Source organism: Calidris pugnax, unplaced genomic scaffold (genome assembly GCF_001431845.1).
Source record: "Calidris pugnax isolate Ruff unplaced genomic scaffold, ASM143184v1 scaffold88, whole genome shotgun sequence".
Lineage (NCBI taxonomy): Eukaryota > Metazoa > Chordata > Aves > Charadriiformes > Scolopacidae > Calidris > Calidris pugnax.
The window spans coordinates 2,133,260-2,143,133 of record NW_015090849.1 but is presented as its reverse complement, the minus strand read 5'-3'; the positions used below and the strand labels follow the sequence as shown (position 1 = coordinate 2,143,133).

At 46.2% G+C, this 9,874-nt stretch overlaps 1 long non-coding RNA gene across 1 annotated transcript; it reads right to left on the bottom strand.

Moving 5' to 3' along the window:
- Nucleotides 1-2,764: 2,764 nt before the first annotated feature.
- Nucleotides 2,765-8,910, bottom strand: LOC106888718. The gene is made up of 3 exons (XR_001412165.1): nt 8,836-8,910; nt 3,704-3,821; nt 2,765-2,849 (listed from the first exon to the last, which is right to left on the bottom strand). It is a non-coding gene; the product is annotated as an uncharacterized LOC106888718 (long non-coding RNA).
- Between the last annotated feature and the right edge of the window lie 964 nt (nt 8,911-9,874).

The window sequence follows — 9,874 nt, the reverse complement described above, 5'->3', positions numbered from 1 at the left end:
CTCAGGGTGCAGATGACAACCTGTGGCCCAGGGTGAAGGGTGATGGACTCAGCCCCAGCTTCTGAAACTCGCTCAAGAAAGTTGAAAAAAAAAACACTCCAGCTCCCAGTGCTGCCCCCCCCCAAATTGCTTGATGTCCTCTCCCATTCCCAGATTACTGGAACATCTCCCCTTGCTTGGGGAGGGCAGTCCAAGAGGTCCAAGAGGAGCAGACCCAGGAAAAGCCTCCAATGGTGTTGGCATGGGTGAGTCTCTGCTCACCCTCAAAGGTTGATGTCTACGATAAAGTTGGGCAAGACAAATCCAGAGCCAGGTAAACTTGCTCAGTGATGCAGAGGCCAGCTGATGGAGAAAGACGTGAGGAAAACAGGCTCCCCTTTCCCTGGCTTAGATGAGACAGGATGGAATATCTTCTCTTTAATTTGGAAGACAAGCTGGTAACTTGGTTCCTGCTGATCAGTCCCATGCCATTGCCTGACTCCAGAAACAGGGAAAACTACAGCACGTTCACACACCTGGCACACAAGATGCTGTCACTTCAGAGCTGGTCTCCAGAAATAGTGAAATTGTACCACTTTGAGGTTGAATCGAGTGTTCGGGGCAGGTGATGTGAGTCTTCTTATTGGGTGTTTCTGCCTCTGGTTTCTGTGAAGGAGCAGTCAGAGACAAGCTGCTGAGAGAGGAGGATGCTGATCACACAACTCGGAGCAGAGTTTGGAGCTCTTACAGCAGAGATACCAAGGGGTTGGATCATAACTTTTTCACTTTTCATGATTTAAAAAAAGCCTTCAGAGAAAAAAAATATTTCATAATTAGACAGCAGGACTCATTATTCCAAGATATTGTTGAAGACACGTAGGAGGATTTTTAAACAGAGCTTAGACATGAATAAAGAATATGCAGCTTTAAGCCAGGCAAGGGTTTAAAGGAGAACATAAAACCCTCATGCTTCAAATTGAGACCCATTTTTACTAATTGGAGGTTGAGAGGAGTATTATTTTCTGCCAAGTGCCAATGTTCTCCTCCTTCCTAGCATATCTTAACTCGAGTTGTTCTCCATCTCACATGGAATAGTTACTCCCAGCCTCCAAGCAGACCCAATGCCATAACACACATCTCCCAAACCCAGCAGAAGGGACAGAACGGAAGGGTTTGAAGGTAAAGCCCTTTCAGGGTAGATGAATAAAAAGGGGTGAGACTTTCTGCCCCTTGGCTGAAGCAGATCCTAAAAAATGAAGTGTGAGAGACCCCAGAGGTGCAGGGAGATGACAAGGGAGGAAACGGCCCAGATTAAATGCTCATTATAGCAGAGGCCCCAGATAATCCCCAGGATGCGTTGTGTTAGGTGCCAATACAGCCCCCAAGACACTGCTGATAAGATTATTTTGGTATTTACTGTGCCATAAAGTTACACGAGCAGGGAGGTGCTTCCAAGTGAGCAATTCACACACAGGAGACCAAGGACCCAGCTCTCCACATCCATACATGTGTATTTAATTTTAAGCGCTAGTAATCCTTTAAATCAGAGACTTTAAGGAACCACTCAGGCTTAAAATTAAGCACATATGTGGATGTTTGCAAGGTCAGGTCTGGAAGATCATTTGCCTCAGTTTCCACCTGTTAGGGGAGAGTCCCTTTTCACATTGCCATTTTTCCCTTTTTCCCCCAGTTTCAGCCACACATTGTCATATCTGGGTCTGTGTTCAATACAGCAGTTTAAGGTCCTTACGCTGGGGTCTTGAGAGGTTTTTTTTTTTACAAGTAATAGAATTAGTCCGTTATCAGAAATCTCCCGAAGCAGCAAAAAATAAAATGGGAAATGCAGAAAGTTAACCAAATATAACCTCTGCTGTTCTTATTCAATGCCAAGGGAGCTCAGGGGTGAGCAGTGGTTTTCCCCCCAGCAGCTGGATTTATCTTTCTTGTTCATAGATGGAATGATGGCATCAACCCACAGATGAGGACAGAGCAAGACACAGGTAAATGGGTAAACCCTGGGCCAGTTTTATCATTTTCCCCCTCCTTTCCTTTGTTTTGTCTATTCACAGTTTAAGCTGTTCAGGAGACAAATGTATTATAACAATTCTTAGAGATGCCACCTGAGCTCAGGGCTGAATTATACCAGATCCCAGACAAGGCAGCAACCAAGAGAAGCACCATCCAGCTGCTCTGGGGCTGACAGTCCTTCACAGCAACAGGAGAGCCAAACAAAGACCGTGGACAAGTTCTTTGGGAAACCATCATTTTTCTCATGTGAATCCAACCATTCAGTGTCCCAAACACACGGCAAATCAGATGCACCTGGAAACCTCACACAGAGCTTTGCATATCACACAAAACCACTCCAAATAGTTACTTTTGGGAGCCTACCTTCTTCTTTAGAATAAAAAGGAGAAGAATAATCACAAAAAATACCATAAACCCCCCAAACTTACCAGTTAGAAGGGATGTAAGCCTACAGGAACCAGGTGACAAACAGCCACCCCAACAGAAACACCTTTTCTTCCTTTCCCACCTCAATATAAAGGGCCAGAGGGCGTGAATCCAACCATTCAGTGTCCCAAATACACGGCAAATCAGATGCACCTGGAAACCTCACACAGAGCTTTGCATATCACACAAAACCACTCCAAATAGTTACTTTTGGGAGCCTACCTTCTTCTTTAGAATAAAAAGGAGAAGAATAATCACAAAAAATACCATAAACCCCCCAAACTTACCAGTTAGAAGGGATGTAAGCCTACAGGAACCAGGTGACAAACAGCCACTCCAACAGAAACACCTTTTCTTTCTTTCCCACCTCAATTTAAAGGGCCAGAGGGTAGGTAAACTGGGAACTGCAACTATTTCTGTAATAAGAACAAAAACAATAAAATGCAAAATTACGAATGTGGTAGATCTTTCACTGCACGTTGTGAGACTATCCACTCCTATTTTGCCCAGGGAGAACAAGACACATTGAAGTGCAATAGATACATAGATCTTTCACTGCACGTTGTGAGACTATCCATTCCTATTTTGCCCAGGGAGAATAAGACAATAAGACACGTTGAAGTGCGATAGATACATGGCTAACAAATCTGAGTAACATAAGTGAAGGAGGAAGACTTTATAATAACAGAATATGTTGGTAAAGAAGACCCTGGAGATAATTCCTTGTATGAGACTTGTTTCAGTATTTAGGTAAATGCACGTAGACACTGCTCTGGTCTGGTGAGACATTACATTGATCCTGGAGGATCAATTACTGACACCACCATGGCTTGGGTCCAGCAAATCCTTCAACGGAGATGGTAGACATCTGTCAGTCCTGCCCAGGTGGACACATCCTTCTGTCTTTCTAGTGGAAGTCGTTCTTCAACCTCTGGACAAAATGCTTCTAAACCTTTTTAGAAGTGAAAGAGATTTCCTTCATCCTAGTGTCCCACCAGAGCTAGATGTGTTGGGATGTGTGATGGAAATTCATCCTTGTTCTGTGCCCAGTTTGTTCTTCTTACTCCGCTCACTCCGGGAGAATCTCCCTGCCCTTCCCTCATCCCCATGTTAAAGACAAGAGAAGGCAGGAATGGGGGGAAATAATGGAACAAATGTCTTTTTAATGATTTGGAGAAAGAGCTAAGCTGTTGAAATCCTCTCATTGTTAAATCAGGTGATTCATCCCTTATCCACCATCACATTACATTTCAGGAGGATTTTCTCCTACCTGGCGTTTACGTTCAATCCCATGACCTGGTGGTCCTCCCGAGCAGATCCAATCCCCAGGTACGGCAGCGCGAGCAGTTGCTCTCAGCGGGATCTGTCCGTGACTCTATTTCATAGCCCTGAAATGTCACCAGAACATAGTTCTCTGCAGAGGGAACTAAGTGAAGGAAACCACCAAGAATTTGGCTCCACATTATCACCCAAATCACTAGTAAATTATCTACTTTGTTTTAAGAAAGGATTACTTGGAGCAAAGAAAGACAAGGAAGTTCATCCAAACCCCTTGATCTGAATCCCCTTTGGGCACAATAAAAATACGTTCTGGCTTTCTATTCTGTTATAGATTGTAGGCAATGAAAGCTTCAAGTTCACCAACCCTCCACAGTGCTTGGCTTCAGTCAGCAGAGATGGTATCTGGGGCTTTTGGAAAAAAATTAAAAGGATTGGAAGACGTCTGCAGCTCCGACACAATTATTTATGGGCCTTCAATGAGTGTTGGCTGGAAAAATAATCAAGAGTGAGAACTGAGGGGAAAAACAAGACAATGAAGCTCAATAGGCTTCTTTTTGCTACTATAGAACCCCACAACGTAAAGGGGCTTCTGAAAATCTCTAGGTGTCCACAGGAATTGCTCTAAGATCATTGCAAGAGTTTAAATCTACAAATAGACAGGGCCAACATCTGACCAAACAGGAAGATCTCAAGCAAAGAAAAAAATCAAAATCACTGGTCACATTTGGAGAACAGTCACCGGAGGCAGCGTGGCTGAAACCCTGAGCACGTGTGTGTGCACAAACCAAACCGCCTGTGACTTTCAATTTAGATGCTTTATAGTCCAAAATGATAGGAAGGGGTTTATCAGCTGTAGAATTGAAACGAGCACTTTTACAGCTGCCTTCAGCTCTGCAAGGGAGGAGCAGGGGAGAAGACTGATCCATATTATCCCTGGTTTGATGCAGTTAGAGGTCTGGCCAGGCCAACATCACCTTTTTTTAAGAGCAAGTTTGAGCAATGGGAATGCCCAGCAGAAGCCCCACCTAAAGTGCAGCTGAAAGGGGACAGAGACAGCCTTGTGCTGTTCTTCTCCCCAGAGATGCACCTGGGGAGAAGAATGGTGCCCAAAACAGCAGAAGGAATCTTCCGATGGTCTCACAGCAGATTGGTGGTGGAGGAACAAATTAAAAAATCAGACTTATGACCTGTGCTCCAGCAGCCCTTTAGTGACTTCCTGTTGAGTCCCAGGGAAACTTATAGAATCATAGAATCATTATAGAATGACATAGAATTATATCTTATAGAATTATAACTTATAGAATCATAGAATGATTGAATGGTTTGGGTTGGAAGGGACCTTAAAGACCATCTCATCCCACACCCTGCCCTGGGCAGGGACACCTCCCACCAGCCCAGGTTGCTCCAAGCCCCCTCCAACCTGCCCTTGAACCCCTCCAGGGATGGGGCAGCCACAGCTTCTCGGGCCAACCTGGGCCAGGCTCTCACCACCCTCACACCAAAGAAGTTCTTCCCCACATCTCAGCTCAATCAGAGAGTCAAACCCTTCCCTCTACTCCTAGGGCTCCCCTCCCTCATCAAGAGTCCCTCCCCAGCTTTCCTGGAGCCCCTTGAGGGACTGGAAGGGGCTCCGAGGTCTCCCCAGAGCCTTCTCTTCTCCAGGCTGAACCCCCTCAACTCTCTCAACCCATCCTCACAGCAGAGGGGCTCCAGCCCTCCCAGCATCTCCGTGGCCCTACTTGTTCTGGGATCATGCAAGGGTGCTCAGAGCAGCCTCACACATCAGGGAGACTGAGCACAGAGGACAGCACAGACCCAGGTAGAGTGACAGAAGCTGAGACTGCTACCAACAGGATCCTCAGAGCCTCCAGAGAAGGTGGGGCTGACAGTCCTTCCAGAAAACTGAAAAGGCTTTGGCAAGATAAACAAACAGTAGTTATTCACTTCTTGGGAGAGACTTAAATGAGATTCAAGAGTTTTCTCATGGTTCCACAAACAACTGTCATTATCCATAGCTCATCTCTGTGTCAAACTGAGCTTTCTCCTCCCACCCCCGAAGGGCCAAATAAAATAACGTAGGAAAGGTGTGATGGAAAAGATGATTTTCAGCATTTGGAAGAGGTTCAGATTTTTTTTTTGGGGGGGGGGGGGGGGGGGGGGGAGAGAGGGAGAAAGAGAGGAAAAAAAAGGAAACAAAAAAAAAGTTCTCCATGGAGAATTCAATTCAGCAGAATTACACAGCTCTTACGTCCGCCGCGAGGCTCTCTCCCACGCACAGCCGGTGGCTTCCAGCACAATCTCTGCTCAGCCCCAGCACTGTGTCAGCTTTGATAAGAGCCCCTGTGTAATCAGCACAGTACCAGTTATCCGGCTACAATACTGTATGATTTCCTCTTGTGGCTTCTTCATTCCTGTTTATAATTAAAGAAGGACTTCTTGCCATGCCAAAGGCTATGTAAAAATAAGTAATAAAGCGGTGGCGCCGAGCCAAGAGCTTGCTGCTGCCGCCGCTCTTAAAAGTCTTGCAACACAGTAATATCCAGCAGTGGTTAATAGCATTAGGGTTTGGGTGTTTGGTTCAACTATTTGCATTTAGTGGTTACAGGAGGGATGCAGGCAGCCTAGGTGAAGAAAAGGCCTGATGTGGTTTAGGATTACTGGGTGTTTAGCCTTTATATTTAGCAAAAAAGTTGAATCATTTGCTGGGTTTTCTTCACCGCATTGTGTTCACCCTGCTGCAATCAAGTTGGCCTCAAGTCATAAGCAGGGCAGGTGGTTAGAAGCTCAACCCTGGAGCCAGAACTTGTTCCATCCATTAATTATTTGTGTTGGATAATTAGCACGAGCGCTATGGAAATCATGGCCCCATTGTGTAAATACATATGGTGCCCCCAAGAGCTTCAGATTTAAATAGACGGGAGAGACAATGGGCAAATTAGCCAGTGCTACACAACAGGTCACCGAGAGCCAGCGGTCCCACCCCGACTTCCCATTTTCCAGGACAAACTGTTCTCTTCATTAGCCCATGCAACTTCAAAGTGCTCCAAATCGCAGCCCCAAGCTTCAAAATTCCTTATCTCCTTCCAAGTGCCTTCGGTCCCTGTCCCTCAGTCAAAGGCAGGTAGGGATAAGGAGGAGGTCTCCTGCCTGGCTGTGTTTCTTCTCCCTGCTCGTGGAGAAGCTGTGTCACACAATCTCCAGCACAAACCAAACAATCTTGCTCTGTTGCATGTGGGAGAGAAATTCTCTTCCTAACCATGTACATTTGTGGGGTGTAACTATTGAGCAACGGACTGTTATTTAGTCTTTGTTCTTAAGTAACTTAAGAAGGCTCTGTGAAACCAGCAGAGGGCTGGGGACCACAGACACCCGGGGCAAGTCACTTCTCCAGGGACACTTGCAGGTGTTGTCATTTGACAAATGAAGGTCTGGGATGGAAGGACTCGAGTCACGCAGGGTGTCTGTGGACAAAAAGGGTCCTGGAATAGCCAGAACTGTAACCACAAGGCCATTTGATTTTGCATTCAGTGTCCTCTTGCTGGGAAGAGAACTGAGAGCAGCCACGGCACAGGGACTAATCCAAACAGTACTGAAGAAGTATTTAAAAAACACAAGTGTTGAAAAGTCAGAGTGATTTCTTCACCTGTCTCCGATACGTTTTACCCGCTGACCTCACTGGGATGAACTCACTTAGGGAGTTGCAAAGGTTCCCAAACAAAGGCTCCTACCCATTCCGGATCCCGTATGAAAAACATTGCTCCCCGTCACTCTGAGTCACTCCTGGGCGGCCCAGCCAAGCCCAACCAAACCCAACCAGCCCAGCAGCCTGGGGAGGGGGCTCCTGCCTTTGATGTCTTTGGCTAGAAACAGGCTTACCCTTTCTTACACCTGAGAAAACATTCTGCAAAGAACCTCCTTTCCTTTGGCTTTGATGCCGTCTTTCACACTCTCTGTTCTGCCTTCACTTCATCTGCTTTGCTTCAGGAGAATGTAAATAAGGTGCCGCTGGGGAACTCTGAGGATCTCAAAATACTTAATGAAGATGGATCAATTAAACATACAGTCCTGGGAGAGAGAAGCATGGAAGTGCTCTGAAACAGAGCCATTTCTTGTGTGCCTTAGGCATTATGTGGGTAACAGAGAGCCCTCAAACGTGGCCCATCTCAGCTGTACCTCAGTGCCCTCCTCTCATGAAGTCACCCTTTATTTGGGCAACTAGAATTTGGGGGGTGTAACACACCCAGAAAATTTTCATCTTCCTTTGGATATGTTTCATATGATCACCACAAAAAAAAAAGGTACTTTCTAGGTAGATTCCCTTTTTAAAAGGAATTACAGTCATCCAAGGTGAACAGCAGGCAGAAAGGACTGGATGGAACTGGTAACAGTTTGGACCATGCCTTCAGGATGGCTCTTATTTTATTACCATTATTATCCCTCTACTTCTGTGTTTAGGAGGCTCTGGAGTATCAGGTTGCTTAGAAAAGTTTCCGTCATTAGGCCTGATTTACTACTCATTTAGTAAGACACAATGCTGAGATTGTTGGAGCTCCACTTCTGCAAACTCTTCTGGAAAGGCAATTCAAAGCCCAGTTGTGGTCATGGCCTCGTCCACCGAAGCCCACTGACTTCAGCCTCATCAGACCAGAGGTGTGAGGAGTAAGAATCTGCCCTGGCTTTCCCTTCCAGGACTTTGAAGCCCCATTTGGCCACTTGTTTCTTGTCCTGGATTCATCCTGATGTTCATGTGCATTAAAGCACCCAGCACCTCACTGCTCAACCCTGTCCTCCTCAGTGCAGTGGTGGAAATAGGGGCTGTTCCCTGCCACTGGCAGAAGTTATCGGTCCAGGCTGTTCCTAATTTCTGCACTTTGAGCAAGATTTCTACTCCAGCATATCCAGCTTGGGTTGAGAAGATAGATCTTAGCCACAGAGCCTCCTTTTTGTGGTTTCCTGAATGCTTTGGTTTAAAACTCCTTTTCCTCCTTCTCCCCCCGCCCCCCCCCCCCCCCCACCATAGATGCACTTTTATTCTGGAGATATGGAAATTTGCAGTGCAAGCTTGTTAAAATACCAGATGGTTTTGGGTGGTGATGGTGGTAGAGCAGAACAGATACTTACAGGCTTGACTGAAGTTTTCCCAACTCAAGCCTGCCACAAATATGCAGTTGCCTTCCTGTGAGAGTGATCTGAGCAAGCCTGGATGTGTGGGTCTGGCCACCAAACTCCCTGGACACAGGGCTCATTCACTGGTCAGTCCTAAAAAGAAATTACATACTTGGTCGCCCACTTCTCGCTTGTGTTTACTCTCCACTTCTCTCCCATCCATAGGGCAGGTGATGGCCAGATCCAAACCTCAGTGAAAGGAAGAGGAATCATTCCCTGGATTTCACTGGCCTTTGGATCAGGACATGGTGGGTTTTTTACTAGTTATTTTATTCTGTTTGCCACCTTAACCCGAGGAATCCAGCACATCCTTGAAAGAGGTTGTTGTGATGAAAATAACAACCCAAAGCTCCAGGTGGGATTTATCTGTCACATGGATTTACAGACCTGCCAGGCTTTAGCCGTATCTATCCTCACATCACCCACACTAAGGCTGTGAATGCCTGAAATTGCCTCCCAGACAGGCTTGAGGTCAAACCTGCTCCTCGTTGCTTACCTGCTGCTCACCTTCAGGGATCTGGTTCTGGGGTGTCTCCGCTGCCATCTCCAACTGGAAAAGCCTCAGCAACACCTTTGCACAGGTCCCCAAACTCCACTTGTGGTTCTGAGTAAGTCAGAGTGAGCATTGCCACGTCACGTCCTCCTGCAGGAGTTTAGCTCCTCCTAAACATCAAAAGGACACAGAAGGACAGAGTTATGGCAAAAGACAAAGAGCGTGTGGGTCACTGGGTGGGAAGAAACACACTCCTGAGATTTCTATTGTCACTAAAATTTAGGCATAACCAGAGAGTTGGAAAGAAAAGAAAGAGAAAGTAGGAGTCCAGTGACATATTGCTGTTTGTGTTGAGGAGCAGTAACGGCGTGGAAATGTAAGTGCATTTCAGCCAGACAAGCTCTGCAAGGCAGCATGATGAAAGCTGTGTCAGGTGAAGCTACACTGGCCTTAGGCATTTTGACTAATGCCAAGGTGAAGACATGTACTTGTCTTTTTGAC